The sequence below is a fragment of the Passer domesticus genome, chromosome 4 (genome assembly GCF_036417665.1).
Source record: "Passer domesticus isolate bPasDom1 chromosome 4, bPasDom1.hap1, whole genome shotgun sequence".
Classification (NCBI taxonomy): domain Eukaryota; kingdom Metazoa; phylum Chordata; class Aves; order Passeriformes; family Passeridae; genus Passer; species Passer domesticus.
Genome location: NC_087477.1, coordinates 46307843 through 46325123, shown reverse-complemented (window position 1 = coordinate 46325123; position 17281 = coordinate 46307843). Strand labels below are relative to the sequence as shown.

The window sequence follows — 17281 nt, the reverse complement described above, 5'->3', positions numbered from 1 at the left end:
TGTTTCTTAACCATTGGTGGCTTTGTTTTTATTTTTAGTCTATCTGATAGAGTTCAGTACAAACATCTACACTGCCACAAAGTTGTCCTTTTTTTTCTTGAAGCCAGCCCTGCTCCTCCTAAATATGCACAGATACATCCTTTGGGCTGTCTAGTCATGATTCACATATATGTAGACATTGGAATAGAGTCTTGTCAGTATGGGCTGCTTACAGGAAAGATCTGGATGACATATGAAGTGCTTAAATTATTTCCCTGTGATGGAAATGAAGATATTATTGTGATATCACATTTATAATGATAATCTGCTTAAGTTTAGCTGTTGGGTATCAGACTTCTCTGCTTTTTTCCAGCATAGATTGCTTACTTCTTTTGTTCAAGATGTTTCTGGCTTGGGGTCTGATCTTGAGGATTTGGTAAACTTCAGATATTTCTGTAAATGAAGTTCTGCTTGGACCTGAAATACTCAGGACACAGACCTGATGCTGTGCTAAACAGCCAGGAACCCAAAGGTAGACTACAGAAAGTCTTATAGGTGCTGGTAATCTTGGAGTCTCAAGGATTTGCTTCCTTTTATCTGCCCTTGTTTGGAGGAAGACAAAAACCCTGTAAGCTCCCAAGAATGCTTTAATCTGCCTCCTGAAGTTATTTTAAAACAACAGACTCAGTCTGGGAATGTGAACAGGGCACATCAGGGTGATAAAAAATTAAGATGGTCTCTGATGGACATGCTTGTGACTTAGAAAAAGTTTGCAAAAACTTCATGTTCCCATCATTGCTGATATATCTTTATTTGATAGGAAAAAAAATCTTTTACTGGAAAATTCTCAAATGTCTTCATTAGAGAAACTTAATTCACAATAAATACTTTCTGGGCCTTCTGTCCAAATTGAGTTAAAATGACATGAAAATTCAGGCTATTGTCATAAATGTATTGGAGCTGAGGAGCACATACAAATGTTTGGAGTTCATAATTTCAACTTGGAAAGAAAAAATTTACATTGATGCACAAAATAATTTTTATTTGATAGCATGGATTCACTTAATTGAGCATAACGAGGAAGATAAAGTAATACCTCCTGATTTCTAACTTCTTATTCCATTCATTATCTTTCTTTGATTTCCAGTAAGTATAATGATGCTCCTGCTTTCACACGTGTCTTTATTAAATTCTTTCCAAGAGAGGGAAAACCCACCAATCATCCCAAATGCTGAAAATGCTCAACTGATTTTCATATTTTTCATATCATACAGACTTACTAACAATGTTAATTATTGATAAAGGCTTGATTATTCTTTAATTACTCTGCCACTATGTGGTATAAAATACAAGCCCATTAATTTTACGGTATATTGTAAGTGAATTGGTTTTAATGCTATCTTCCTGTACCAACATGTGTATCTGATTACTAAGCTTTATTTGCTAGCATTTTAACATAACTATTATTAATAGAACTCCTGGGTTATGTACATTACTAAGAAAATTAGTACTGCATAGTCTTCTGAGGCATCTGACGTGATGGTACACTTTTGTGTGTTGCAAAATTCCAAATATCAGCATTGGACCTGGCTGTGCAAGTCATAAAGCTCTTCCTCATGGTCCTCCTTACAATCATGTCAATATCTATTTTATTAAATGACTTATTGAAAATATGCAGTCTTTGAAAGTGAGTATACTCCTCAGAACATACTTTATTGGGTACAGAGTTAAAATTGTCTTATCCTCTGTGGCCCTGATGATCTGACATCCTGAAAATTGGTGTTTGGCTTTGGGGAGTTTTCCCTTGGAGCTGTAAGAGATTTCCCCTGCATCTGTAGGTTTAAAGCTGAGATGAGAATCAGATGCAAGCCTGTGACTTTCTGCAGGCTCTGATGGAAAGTGACTATGCATAAAATGAAAACAGTAAGCTCCCTAAATTGTTGTTCTAACAAAAGACTGAGCACCCATTGCTTGAAACAAGTCTCATTCCCTTTCACATTGAATACATTTTTTGAGCAGTGTTAAACTAGCTTGAGTAAAATGACTGTTGTTATTGACTGATAATAAGACAATGCTAGTTTAATTTATTGTATCTGCTTGTTTATTACAGTCATATTATGAAGATGACATTTATGCATCAGCTTTGATTTGAACAAATAACTTTGACATTCAGCAACAAAAGGTCAGTCTCTCAATTTTGCTTTGAAGTTTAGAATTCTATTGTTCAAATGTAAACTTCCTCCTCTTTGCTACACCCAGTTTTGTGCTACAGGATACGAATAGTCAGGTGAAATTAAAAAAAATTGCATACATCTGGTGGTGGGACAGTCATATTTCCTGTAATTTATCCATTCTCCTTTAAAACGAAGAAAAGAAGACTGTGCAATCAGATTTAGCAAAGAGGGAAAGCTATCAATACCCCTTGTGTAAGTATGAAAACAGGCTTTGACATTTTTCTTCCCATTTTTACAATGCTCTTTTCACAGACAAGTTCTCATCTGAAATACCCACATCTCACTATACCCACGTTCAAAAATACTTGTATCCTCAATAATTAAAAATATATTGTAATCTCCTTTCCATAATATCCTATGCACTGCAAAAATGTCACATATCACTTTGTAAAAAAACAATTAAAAATATAACAGAAGCAGATGGTATGGCATTTTGAAGGTGGTAGACTGCAAAAAGATGCTGAGTTCATTTACAGGGTTGCCTTGTTCAATTAAAAAAGATGCCTGGTTAATCCCAGTGATCTCTGTAGGACTGATGATCTCACGCTTCACATTTAAATATGCACACATAATCACTTTAATAGTCTTCCAAAAGCTGAGATTTTACATTCTTGAAGGAAAGCCAAGGATTTCTGTACTGTAGTATAATACAAGAGAATGTACCTTGAACAGAGATTAGGATAATGGCTGAGATTCAACAGTTTTTGGAACAGAATTCCCTTTTGATTTCTGAAGACACAGTAAGGATCCACTACTGATAAATCCTGATTTAGAAAAACTGGAAAAGTTCTTCTAGACTGAAGGAGAATAATTGAAAACCCTGAGACATAAATGACTGTATATATCATTGCATTTTGAGCATATGTCTAGGTATTCCTAGGCACTTTAAAGCTGATTTAGCTTTTATTTTTTTATCACTTTCTAGATGAAAAAAAAATGCTTTAGAGCAATGGATACCATGCAAAGAACACTTTCTGTGGATATAGATATTTAATTAATTGAGGGCTTTAGTTTTACAATTGAAGTATAGGGCTAGAAAGCTAGCATTCTTCAAGTCTGAGTTTTTTACTCTGACTCACCTTTTCTTTACAATGGGAAAGAAAGCTCATGGTTCATAATGTCAAGTGAAAATGAATATATTAAAACAATACTGCTGACTGCTAGTGTTAATGACTTCCCTCGTTTCTCTCTGATGCTGAGGCTATTAATTGTCTGCCAATTTTGTCTTGCCTGTTTTCAAATATTGCCAGCCTTTGCTGAAACAATGTGGAAAATGTTCCCATTAGGAACAGGAAACAAATAGTCCATGCTAACCATTTTTTTTCATTAATTATTTCAGCATGTTATTATACCATTATATTTCCAAAGCCTGCTGGCTTACAAGTGCGTAAATTCATGGCACTCATTTAAGGATCAGTTTCTAGTCTTATACCTCTGTGAATGAAATGTACAATGTATTTCCTGATTTATGAGTCTTGTTCAAAATATACTTTGAATACAGAACCAGGAATTTCTTACTGCTTCTGTCATCAGACAGAACTGCTATAAAAAAATAAAATTATATAACCTTTTGTGAACTAAGGGCTATGATATTTTCCTTTTTTCTGTCAGAAGAATACATTAAAATTATGGCTGAACAGTTTAACAAATGTGAAACTAGGCTCCATTTGTTTTGTACTAATTTTTTTAGGAAAGCTGAAAACCCGACTCCCGTACCTTCAGGTGGAGCTGTGCAGGTGCCCATTGAAGCAGAAGCACAGAAAGTTTCATCCTGAGCACTGCTTTAGTATAATGGGAAGCTACTGGTAACAAATGGAAACAGAAGTATTGCTGCAAAAGGCAGGCACACAGAGCAGGGCAGTTGTGTGTCATTTGATGGCAGCCAAAATTTGGTGGCAGCTGGTTAATTAGCATAGATGTGATGGCTACTCACTTAGTAGATTTACAGCTCTCAGCTGCAGAATGTGCTGATTCTTCCTCAATGAAGTTACACAAGAAGGTAGAGGGAGGGGAAAAAGGAAGCTGGAGATAAGAAATAAAGGATCAAAGGGCACAAAGCTGTAGGGAAATAGGCTTATTACAGGCACTATACTCAAAACAATTTATCCAGCTGTGATACAAGGCTGAAATGGTCCAAGACTCTTGCTCTGGGTTTGGATTGAGAGGCAGTGAGCCTGCGGAGATGCTGAGAGCAGGATAACAATGTCAGACACTTTACCTAGATACTTGCTGTCCACTTTGCCCTGTCAATCTCCTACTTAAACAATTTTCTGACTTGGAATTTTGTTATTGGATTTTTCCATAACCTCACATATGCTGTGTGCTAGCAAGAGTGTGCTCTATAAGGACATAGTAATAGAAACTTGAACTGTTTTGTATTATAAGGGTACTGTACTCTGTGATTACAATATACTGCGAAAATATGTGCATGCCATGCTTCCAGTTCTTTTTGTAATGATCAGGTTGGCTTAGACGCTTACCTAGTTTCATATTGTGAAGTTTCTCCTTTCAGTAAGGAGGGAGAAATATATTTTTATATTCACTGAAACATAAATAATCCTGTGCTTACCCGGGGACAGAAAGCTTTGGATTTTATTGTTTGCTATAGGGATTTCATCTCAGGTCATCATCATGGAAAATTTATGAGATGCTTAAAGTGCTGTATCTCAAGGTTACCTGAAAAATGTCTTCATTTGATCTGGAAGTATTCACTTGTCTGTTTAATAATTTTAATTTTTGTGTTTATTAACTTCCTGACATACAGAGGGCCTTGGCAGCAAAATCTGAAATTTGGTTGGTATTAATCTATATGTGTTTTTTTGAGGGCACCACAATGGCATAACAGTTGTGATTAAACAAACTGAATGTAGTCAAAGCAAATCCAGAAAACATCACTGTCCCAGGAGAGATAAGTGAGATTTGTCCATTTGAGCCTACTGGAAAAAGACTGCACAGTAGACACTGTGCAGTCATAAATTTGTAATGTGTAGCCATTGTGACTGGAGGGATAAATATTCAGTACCTGTTATTACCCGATAAAGTCATAAATATGTATGGATCCATTTTATGTGATAATTGGAAAATCTAGTTTTAGCATCTGCTTTTACCTGATAAACAAACTTTATTATTAAGAAAAAAAAAAGGCAAAGCAATAATTTACAAGCTATAGGCTCCATGAAGAGATGAAGCAAAGCTCAGAAAAGAGAGGAAAAAAGCAGTGGTTTAAACGCACATCCGCTGTTAAAGGAGGCTGTGCAAACAAGAATTACACGTGCTATCCTTTTATAATTTTTTGAAAATACTCCCTTCTTTTTGAGTACATTTGTAAACAATTGTACTGAGCTTAATTTGAAATTAAAATGGAGTTATGGACAAATATGGCCATACCAAATGTGTTTATTTTGTGGATGAACTTTGAGTGCAACCAGGATAGCTGATTTGTATAGCACACCTCTGATGGAAAATTGGATCAATATATTCTGATAATCCATTGTCACAATGGTCAGATAATAACTAATACACTAATAATTAGAAAAATCTAAGTCAAGAATTGCTATTTTATGTTATAGTCTTAGTCTTGGGCCATAACTTGCATGTTATTTCACTAAGCGCAAAATATTTGAAGTCCTTACTTTTCTTACCCAGCATCTGCAGTGGGAGAAACTTGTGTGAAATTCAGGTTTCTTTTCCCGCTGATAAGGTGAAAGTAGTTTTAAAAGATACTGCCTTTTTTCAGAGCTTTTAAACTCCCATTGCTGTTTATCAATATAAATTACTTTTAGTCTCTTGTAAGTGCCATTTCCTTAAAAAAAAATGTTCTGTGATGAGGAATATATCTTGGCAAGATGATCCCATAAAACACAGAAGTATAGATGTGAGAAATGGAGAATGATGCATAAAATAATATTTTCTGTGTGTTGGAAAAGTACAGGAAGAAATCCAGAGAGCCCAGTTGTTTTTTGATTTTGAGTCTGTGCTGTCTCTTGCTTTTTTTAAGAAAATTGCCTGACTGTTTCTGATGTAGAAAAGCATTCTGGTACCATTGACATTCTGGCACCTCCTTCCTTTGAACTCCTATTTTGGCTGCAACTGTTTCATGCTCCTGCTGCTGCCTTCTCACAGAGATGTTTACTGCACACATTTGCTCCTGCCTAGTGCTCTTTTCAGTTGTCCTCATCTCCCTGCTGGTTGCAGCCCTTTATTCCTGCTGACAAAATCTGGCAGATGGGTTGTGTGACATAAAAGCCTTGATTCTGAGTGGAAAGGGGTGCTGGTTGAGTCTAATGGGAGGAATGGAGTACTTTATTTACATGGCTCATGGGAAACACACTCTACACCTGATATTCATAGGTTAAGGTCCAACCTATGAACATACCTAGAATTAATTTGGCATGATACTCCTACCTTTATTTGTCAAAGTGTTTGGAGCCACTCATGGAAATCTGGTTGTTTAATAAGGTATGAAGATAAATTATCCATTCTTTCATTCTTTGAAAGAATAAATAAGTTTATTTAGCTGAATAAGTTATCTGTTCTTTAAATGGCTTTCATAATGCAAATGTGAGGAAAGGATAATTTCTTTGCCTTACGGAGTAGCAAAGTAGTATCAAAGACTTTTTTTTTTTTTTACAACATCTATTCCTCAACGTGTGTCCTTCTGTCACTCTTTCTTCCTGTCCTTTAATGTGGGCAGCCTGAGGATAAATGGCCAAAGCAGAGGTGTGCCATTTCCCCTGAGTGACAAATCCCTGAGAGTCCTTTGCCAGCTGAGATGGCTCTGTCTTGAGGCAGCTCAGGGTTTCCTTACTTGAGATGATTATAGTTAACTCCCTGATGATGCTGCCAGCCCACTCCTCTGTCATAGGAGGTTGGTCTTAGATGAGGTCCCTCAAGGCTGTTCCTGCAGATGGCTGGCTGGAGACAGGAGACTGTAGCAATATAACATGTAACATGTTCTCCTTTCTTGTGAAATCCAAAGCATGATTCTTACAGAATTAGTACTCAGCTTGTTTTGCATGATTTACATAAATAATAAAAAAATTAATTAGGAAGTGATTACTGATAAAACTCATGAAAGACACAGAAAAACCAGAAACAATAATTAAAAGGGTCAGATGATTAATGTGAATTTGTGACCGGGTGTTTTACTGGAACCATAGACAAATCATATTTAAGGACAAGGGATTCAGCCCACAAGTTTAGAGATCCTGTCCATGAAAGCAGTGACTTTGCAACCACTTAGGATTTGTAAAGTGCCTATATTGATACCTTAGTTCAGATGAAGAGCATGCTTTTAAAATCAGTTTCCCAATCATGCCATTGAGAAACATCCAGTCTGAGAGACCAGCCAGGGTATAGTCCAAAGTAATACCTACCAGAAAAGAGTGAAGTGTGGGCATGCAGCTGCATGACAGCATCTGAGTGATCTTATAGAAAATAGACTTGGTGTGTAAGGCAGTCTGTAGGATAATACATTATTTTGCAAATAATTGTGGGTATATTTATGATCACATGACCAGGATACTGCACACAATTCTAGTATCCTCAGTTTCAAAGTATTATAATGCTGCAATCAGAAACTGTGAAGCTGATTCAAAACTATATCTTGGAGTAAAAGAGCCACCTGGATGTGCAAAGTTATGGGGTTTTTTCTTTGATTCGTGTTCTAAAAGTTTTATTATTTGGACTAAGAAGCTTTTTAACAGACTTTGCAAAAGGTATGCTGCAAAATAATGATTAGAAGATAGACAAATTTAAATTGCCAATACACATCACCTTTTTTTTTATTTTTATTTTTTTCTGGAGATTATTAATCTTTGGCACCAGCTTCCATGGAAAGTCATTATTTTTTCATCTCTTGATATCCCCAGATCAGGACAGAATGCCCTTCTGGACTTTGCAGTCTAGCTAAGCACAAATTACAGATCCTACCTAGTACAGGAGAACTGTGATACACACCAGGTTGAGCTAAAGAGTATCAAACAAATAGTCCTTTCCAGCCCTAAAATCCATGAACCTGTGTAGTTAAATTTATATGTGACAACCTTTGACACACCTGACTCCTCATTTTGAATCACTTTATAACTATGAGTTATCTGTCACCTGTGCTATCTAGTTTCCAGCATGCTTTTGTTTCTGGAATTAGTAAATCTCTGTCCTGCACATTGTCAAGATGCTTCTTCCAGGCAGTGCTTTCATGCAGATAAGGCATTCTACAAACAAAAGAGCACAATGCTCTTGTGACAGGTGGTGCTGTGATGTAACCTTAATTAATCAAACATGCTGCTTGGGATTTTTTCCAGAGAGCCTTGCAAGGGCACTCAGTAGTGCTGAGGGTGTGGGGGCAGAAATGGTGATTAAAAGGAAATCTGATATTATTTCCATTTCTCTCATTATTTAAAAGACAATTGATTTTGTCCTTTCATTTTATCCCAGGATATTTTTAGCACCTGATAACCCTATAAAATTTTAAACTTTTCTGCTAAAATCTGCCATAGGATTTTAAATTTTATTTTCTACCCAACCCCATCATTCCAGCCTGGGGAATGAAATTAGGGCCAGCAGCTGTGTATTTAATAACTGTATTTTTTTCTTTAGGAAGCTGTAGTGCTCCATATGTCAGCATGGAGTGGCATTTCATGTATGAAATGAAGATAAGAGATTATGTTGAGTCTGATAGGGATTTTGCCACACTGTTTAGAGAGAAATATATTTCATTCTGACATCTAAACACTAGTGACTTAAAGAATCTTGGAGACTGGGCCATTGATGAAGGGAGCAAGTCAAGGCATTTTCCATTGTTAGATCTAGTTTTGAGGGATTTAGGACAGGTGCTACAAGCAGAATTTGATCTAGAAATAAAATTTATTAATAGAGGGCCATATATTAGAGCACAGTGCTAATGCCACCAAGGTCGTGTGTTCAATTCACTTAAGAGCTGGACTTGATGATTCTTCTGGGTTCCTTCCAACCCAGACTACTCTGTGATTCTCTCTCTGATCTGTAGCTCTCTGTAGATTCCTAGACATTTATAGTAGAATACTAAAGAGCTTAAATGGACCAAATTATCACAACAATGAATAAGAAAAATTTTTACTTCAAAGGTTTAATGGTCTATAACATGAGTAATGGAAGAGAAACAATTCAGATATGACACAAAACATCTGTATGATGTATACATATAAAATATATGCAGTTGGTGCACATATAAATAATGAAAAAATAGATATATTTGTTTAAATACAATAGTTAAGTTCATTTTGAAGACCAGTAATAAATAGTTAACTTTTTAGAGCAGAAAAATCTATATTTAATCTGTGCTTAAAAGAGCTTTTGGACACTGCAGAGGGAATCTTCTGCATGGATGCACACAGCACCTAGGGAGAACATCCTGGTGCTGAATCCTGAAATTTACTGTCTTTTATAATGATAAAATGATCTTAATCTATATGATGTAGTCTAATATGCTAGCATATTAATCCACATTATTTTCGACTCAAGGCTACTTTGTGTGCAAACTTATTTGCCTGATTTTTTGCCTGTAAAAAAGGTCTGTTTCTCACAGAACCACGTGTCTCTATGATCTCTGACTTTTACGTTGTCTAACTTCCTTGTCACCTAAATAAAACTAAGAGGATTTAGACTGCTTTTGTAGCAGCTTGCACAGACTTGTACACACTGATTTACTTTCTTTTTCTATCTCCAAGTAGTTATAAAACATTATTTCTAAAATTACCTTAAACTAAATAATGTGTGGAGTTGTGTGCGATCAAACAAGTAAAAGAATGATGAGTAAATGGTAGCTTTATACCTCTGCTGTAGACTAGAAATATTCAAAAAGCAGACATAAACCAAACAGTAAATAAAGTCCTTAGATATATCAGTCAGAGGCCAATGATACTCACTGAAGGCTTTGACTTGCTTTCCTTCATAATGACATGTAAATTCATATACAATATCCTTTTCAAAAAGCTACTTAGAAGACAGTTGTTGAGGTTTTGTTTTTGCTTGCCTGTTGATGGAAGCTCAAAAACAACAATTAATTGTTGAAGTGTTTTATTAGTATTCTTACTTACTATGACGTGGTCGGTTGTTTTATGTCCTGCAAATTAATAGCATCAAGGCCAATTGCTAGGAGACAGCATAAGTATTTCTGTGTTTAGAAATGAAAGGAGCTCTGGGAATTATATGAAGAACAGGTTTAATTAAGTAGGGAGAAGTAGGGAATGATATGCATTTAATTTAAGACGTAGAAAGTACCTCACTTCTTGTGCTTGCAGCTATGGAAGCAGCTATCCTTTGCTGTCCAATTCACTCTTGTATTCTCAACCAAGCACATTTTCAGCTCAAAAACAATTCACCAAGTGGGAGTAAATTTTGTCAGGAGATTGAGACTTGTATTATTTTTTATTCCAGTTGATTTTGCACAGATTTACTCCATAAGCAGATATGTTTCTCTCCTGAATCAGAGTTACTGTAACTGAGAAAAAAGCTTTGAGTGGTATAAACTGTGTTCCTATTCACCCTACATCATGCCAAGTATCTCTGTCATAGTCACTTTCCTCACTTCTCAAAAGGGTTGTGAGGGGAAAAAGTCCAAAAAAGCAGTGCTCTGACTTGAAAAGGAATATGAGTTTCTTTACAAATATTCTACTGCATTAAGATATACTTTTGAGCTTATTCTGCAAAGTGATACAGTCTAATTCTGATGAAAGATGCTCTGCATCTATGAAGCTCCTCATCCTGGCCTGCAGCCAGCTGAGAGCAGCTCCCCAGGAGCACTGAAGCAAGAGATTTGTGTTCTTCTGAAAGTCAGGGACATAAGTTGCTGCTGCAGGTAAGTGTTTCCCCTTCTTATTGTGCTCTGCCAAAATACCATGGTCAAGTGATATGGCAGACAGCTGGGGTAGCTTTGGGGGAGTTCGTTGCAGGGCTTCAATAGTAAAAGAATTTAAGAAGTGAAGCTTAACAGTTATGAAGGCACATCTTAACACCTGTTATGTTTTTTGTGCTTATAGAAATGTGTAATGAGTACTCTTAACAATCAAGATTCATTTCTTACTTGAAGTGTAATGAACTACCTAAAACTTTTCTGATTATTAATGTCTGCTTATTTTTATTATGCAGCACTGCTCACATGCAGCCCTTATTTCCCAGTTCAGAAACAGACTTTAAAAATCAAAAATATGGATTTTCTCTTCTTCATCTTCATCTTATAAGGACCAATAGAAACAGAGCTGTAAGGTTCAAAGTCTTTTTGTCTTTAACCTCCAGCACCAGCAGCAGCAAGTTGAGTAGAGTTGCTCTGCCCAGGAAGCGTGATGACCAGGGAGTATTGGTTTAACTGTTGGATCATTCCTGAAGGCTGATCTTTTGAAAGGGCTGTATGATGATAATAAGAATGTGAATTTATAAAATGGCTCAGTGTTTGAACTGCAGTATCACATCAGCATTTGAGTGTGTCAGATGCAGACCTTGACCAGTTCTGAATAAAAGAGTTGTCCTGCATTGAGATAAGGACAGGGAGAGTTCACTCCCCAATTATGTTATAGGTAAAACAGACTTGGGGAAATTAACTGAATTTATTAACAGTCAAGTGAAAGTAGAATACTGAGAAATAAACCCAAATCTTAAAAATACCTTCCCTGACCCTTTTCCTGGACTTTAATTTATTCCTGAATTCTCTACCTCCTCCCCATTAGTATTGCAGAGGAATGGAGAATGGGGCTTTGAGTTCATCACATGTTGCTTCTGCTCCTCCTTCCTCCTCAGGGGCAAGGCTTCTCGTACTTTTCCTCTGCTCCAGCATGGAGTCCCTCCTACATGAGTCTGTCCTCCATGAACTTCTCCAACATGAGTCCTTCCCATTGGCTACAGCTCTTCACAAACTGCTCTAGCTCTCCCTTCCAAAGGGTGCAATTCCTCAGGGACAGCTTGCTCCAGCATGGAGCCCCTACAGGGTCACAAGTCCTGTCAGCAAACCTTCTCCAGCATGGGCTCCTCTGTCCTTGGGCTCCTGCCAGGAGCCTGCTGCAGAATGGTCTTCCCATGGGGTACCAGCCTCCTTCAGGCATCCCCCTGCTCTGGTGTGTAGTCCTCCATGGGCCACAGGTGGATCTCTGCATCCATGGGCTGCAGGAGGACAGTTGGTTCACCATGGCCTTCACCACAGGCTGCAGGGGAAATCTCAGCTCCAGTGCCTGGAGCACCTCCTGTCCCTCCTTCTTTACTGACCTCAGTGTCTGCAGGGCTGCTGCTCTCACACATTGTCACTCCTCTCTTTGGCTGCAATCACTTCTGTGAAATAACTTTTTCCCTTCTTAAAGCTGTTCCCACAGAGGTGCCACTGTCACTGGTGGGTTTGGCCTTGGCCAGCAGTGGGTCTATTTTGGATCCAGCTGGCATTGGCCCTGTCTCACATGGAGGAGGCTTCTGGCAGCTTCTCACAGAAACTGACCCTGTAGCCCCCTTGCACCAGAACCCTGCCACACTAACTCAACACAGGAGTACACTTAGAGCAGTAAAAATATAGTGAACCTAGCCAAATTTCCTGAAGTAAGCATGGAGAAAAAGAAAAAACACTTTGTAAATATATGTCACCATATTATCTGTTATCTGTTTATTTAGCTCTCTGATGCAGAACTCATCATTCTCTGAGTTTTGATATTTTATATTTAACTACAACTCACTTTATCCTTTGATCTGGGTAACTCCTTTTCCTGTAATTTTAAAGTGACTGAATTATTTGTCTTTTAATGTAGGTCTTTGCTCACTTAAGGTTGCGTGCAATGTCCAGAAGAATGAGAATCTACAGGTCATTTTGACAGAATTCAGAACTTCAGTAAAGCCTCAAGCAGTTTTTTTTCTGAGCTTCCAAATTGTGTGCCTCAGGAAAAAATGAGCCTGGAAGCAATTTATGGAGCTTTTCTAGTCCAACTCTCTCGCCCAGAGCAGGTTATCTAGAGCAGGTTGCTCAGAACTATGCCTAGTTGTGTTTTGAATATCTGCAAGGCTGGAGACTCCACACCTCTCTGGGCAGCCTAGTCCAGTGTTTGATCACCTACAATGTAAAATGTTTTGTCCTTTATTTAATGGAACTGACCTCGGGACCTTTTCTGCCTACATGATTTTCAACTGGTCAGCTCCCAGCACATACTGGTGCACGGGGTTACCCCTCAGGTGCAGGAGATTCCTGTTAACCCAATACTCCAGCCTGTCCAGGTACCTCTCATTGGTAACAAAACCATCTGGAGTATCCTGCCAATTTTTTATCATCTGGAAATGGAATGGGCAGCCAGTATTTGAGGTTTGGAAAAGCCACATATTTTACCAGTACAGCATCTGAAACACCACTGTAGTAAGAGTTGAACTGTGGGGTTGATAGAATTATCACAGTTTTTATGATCTCAGACCTGTCTTAAGAGCACTTGCAAGAATCACTGACATGGTCTTTTCAAATTCATCATTTTCTCGATTTTTTGGGAATTTTTTAAAATGTGGAAGCTTGTGAGCTTTTAAAAAGCCATAAAAAGAAATTCAAATAAGCCTCTTCTACCAAGTGCATATATAAAGTGAGCAAATTTAATTAACCTTATGATCTTCTCAATAAATGTCCCCCCAAAATAACTGTAATCTCTTAATTAAACAGATATGGTTGAGTTAATAACTTTAAATATTATTATATCATTAAAGAGAAAGGAAGGTGTGGTAGTTGAAGTGCTAATTGAGGAGACTTAAATTGAGTTCTGAACTTTACTGGGATTTTTTCTGTGACTTGACACAGACCTGCTAACAGAGAACTGGCAGAGAAAGCCTGAATCATTTGCTCACACTTCACACAATGAGAAGAACCATATGGTAGACATCTTATGTAGTAAGGGTTCCTAGAATACTCTTTTATGTGCTCCCACTCACTGCAAACCTCAAACTCCTTCCAAAACTGATACCAAAATCTCTGTCTACAAAAGGTAATGTTGGTGGTTGTTTCTCCAACTCTGTTCTTGTTAGATGTTAGTTTAATATGGCATGTATTTGACAGAGCTAGATGCAAAAGTGTTGTTGCAGTCTTGCTAGAATTTTGAGACACCAAAAAGCTTCTGTGCATGTGCCTTTCTTCCAGTATGAAATAAAATCAGCAAACTCCAAAGTAATGGACAGACTGAGATGGATACAAATCACGAGATGCCCATGGATTAGCTGGACTGAGAGAAGTGGTGCAGTGCTTATGGGATAGATTGGATATCACCAGGGACAAAAAGTTGTAAGGTGATGATATTTTCATTGCAAGGCAAGTAATTTTATTTCCAGGCTTTGAAACTTCATGAGGTTATTGTGGAGAGAGAGTATTATTTGTCACAAACCCCTCACCTATATTGGATTCCTGATATTTGGTATCCGAGTGCATTGCAAAGAGTTGCGTTTTAAGGATGTTTTGTATGTCTCCCTTAAGGTTTAGGACTGAGAGATCAAAGGCAAAGTGACTGTTTTGTGTGTTTCCTTTCTAAAGGTCTGATTTGGACTATTGTAGCTTTGATTCCAGCTACAGCCTAGAAATACAACACCTTATACGTGGAAGGCTCTGTGCAATAGCATTCATGCAATGTCTAAAAAGACAGACTTGCATTGGTAGCATCAAGGCCATGACATTATCTACTCCCAGCCTGCCACCAGTTTTATATACAATAGCATTCTCCTGGGTGTCTTACCTTGCAAGTGCAGTTTCAGCTCATTCCTCCACTGTTTTTAGATGGAAGGAAAGAACAAATCAAAGTATGTTTAATTAGATAATACAGCTTTGGTATTTTTCAATGACAAGAGTATCTTTTCAACGTTGATAAGAAACTTGGAAAGCAGAAATTTTCTAGAGGGGGTTTTGGACTGTGTGTATTAGAGAACCAATCTGTGTGGGTTACTGTCCCTAACGTTTTCTCCTGGTTAATAGCTGAGATAGCAATATTATGGCTTGGTTGTGGTTTGGTGTTTTTTTTTTTTTTTTTTTTTTTTTTTTTTTTTTGTTTGTTTGTTTGTTTGTTTAGTTACTTGAAAAGCCTGTTGTTTTCAATGCACTGTGAAGACACCTAGGCAATTGCATATTTTTAGCACATAATCTCTCTCTGGTGCAACTTCACATTTATTGCATAATTGTGAAGTTATGTTTGTGACATAATTGTGATGCTTTCTTATCTCACAGTGGGTTGCATGGCTAGATATACTAAATCACTATGAGATTCTGAGGGAGAAAGGTCTGTAAACCACACTGAGAAGAATAAATGGAGAACAGCTTAAAATTTTCAAATGGCAGAAAAGTAGAAGCATAAGATATTAGTGTTATTACTGTTGTCTGCCCTACAAAAATAGAAACAATGCACTTCTCATATAAACAGCTCTTACTTTGAAGTTTAAGAAGAAAAAAAAGGAAAAAAAGAAAAGAAGTAAAATCTGCATGTGGCAGCACAGTGCAACTCCTCTGTAAAGTGTTGTGCCATATATTCCAGCCAGATGTGAAATTTGGGTGGTACTTTGCAAGTAGAAGTGAAGCACCTCTTTCTTCTTTCCTTTTGAGGAACTTAAGAAGTGATAAATCTGACACAGGCTCTAAAAGGACAAACTCCTAACGCTGTGAGAGGTTACCTAACAGCAGCTTTAACAGAATTGTATTAGCACGCAGTGAAACACATGAAATACATTCTTTTCTCAATTATTGCCTCAATATCAATATCTCTCAAATCTTGCCTCAATTATTCATGATCTTGATTCTTGATTTTCATGAATCTTGATCATGATCAAGTTGCTGGCAGGAGTGGATTGCAGAGTTCTTATTTAAATTTGGCATTGCTTAAATCCAAACCAGAGTACACACCACGTAGATGTGTTTGTGGACTGGACTCTGGCATCTCCTGCAGCCACACCAGTCTGCTGAGACAGAGGTGAGGAAGAAAAAACACACTATGGCTGACCTGGACTGCAGCAAAGAAAAATCGTTCTTAAGGATTAAATGTAAGATTTTCAGATTAAATTTTAAGAGATGAAATTGTGTCAGATCCTTTCTTTCAGAACTCATAACAAAACTACAAAAACTGTTATCCTCAGATTTTCATTCATTATGCTGGAACTTCTAAAATGAGGATTGGCTGAACCATGTTTCCAGTCTGGCAGAATATAATCTATTCTGCACTGTTCATCATCCTCTGTTATATATAATCAGTTTTATACACACACATTAGACAACTGTTATTCCCTTTTCTTATTTATAATAAGGTGATGGTTTCTAGACATTGAAGACTGAACCTGCAGAGAGACCTGTTATCTCAAAGAAAACATCCTCGTATAAAATGCTTCATCAACTCTCTTCCAGATTAACAGTACTCTGTTAGCCATTTGTTTAACAAAGCATAAACCTTTTTCTATCTTCTTTTTCATCCTGTGCTTTTCATTTCAGCTTATATGGTCCACAAAAATAATTTCAGATTGGGAACAGTTAGCCACTCTTGCAGAATAGCAAATAAAACTCTGAAATGCCTTCCCTGAACATAAAATTTAACTTTTTTAACCTGTTTATAATTAATTTAAAAAATCTTAAACTTGACATCAACAAGAAGGCATATCATGCCACACCCCCCCTCCCCCATCCCAGTAAAAAAAGAAGAGAAAAAAGTTTAAAACCCCCAAGCACACTAGGAAACAAACAAAAACTTGAAAAAAAATCCACATCTTAGTAAAGTTCTAAAGTTCTGTGGACAAACGTATGCACCATTTTATTTCTGTATGAAAATTTTTGCCAAATTGTATAGATTAAGAATTCAGATGGAAATGTATATTTTTATACATCAAGTTTTTATTAATTTAAATTAATAAACTATGAAATTTCAGGTGCTCTCATTCCATATCACCATGATCAAGTAAATGCTAGAAATTCAATAGCATCATAAATTTTAAGGCAGACAGAAAATTCCAGGATGTGAAGCCGTTTTGTATGCACTTTTCTGTTCCACCCCTTTGTAACTTTACAGTCATTACTTAATAGAGACTGCCCATAAAGAAAAAAATTCTGATTTACATTTTTGCTCTAT

The 17281-nt window shown here is 37.0% G+C and overlaps 1 long non-coding RNA gene across 1 annotated transcript in view; it reads left to right on the top strand.

The window, feature by feature from the left end:
- The window catches only part of LOC135299134 (uncharacterized), a 43330-nt gene extending 29005 nt beyond the window's left edge, over positions 1-14325 (top strand). The window contains exons 2-3 of the long non-coding RNA XR_010361178.1: positions 2090-2161; positions 12974-14325. This is a non-coding gene — a long non-coding RNA (uncharacterized LOC135299134). The remainder of the gene's footprint in view (positions 1-2089; positions 2162-12973) is intronic.
- Positions 14326-17281: the final 2956 nt, after the last annotated feature.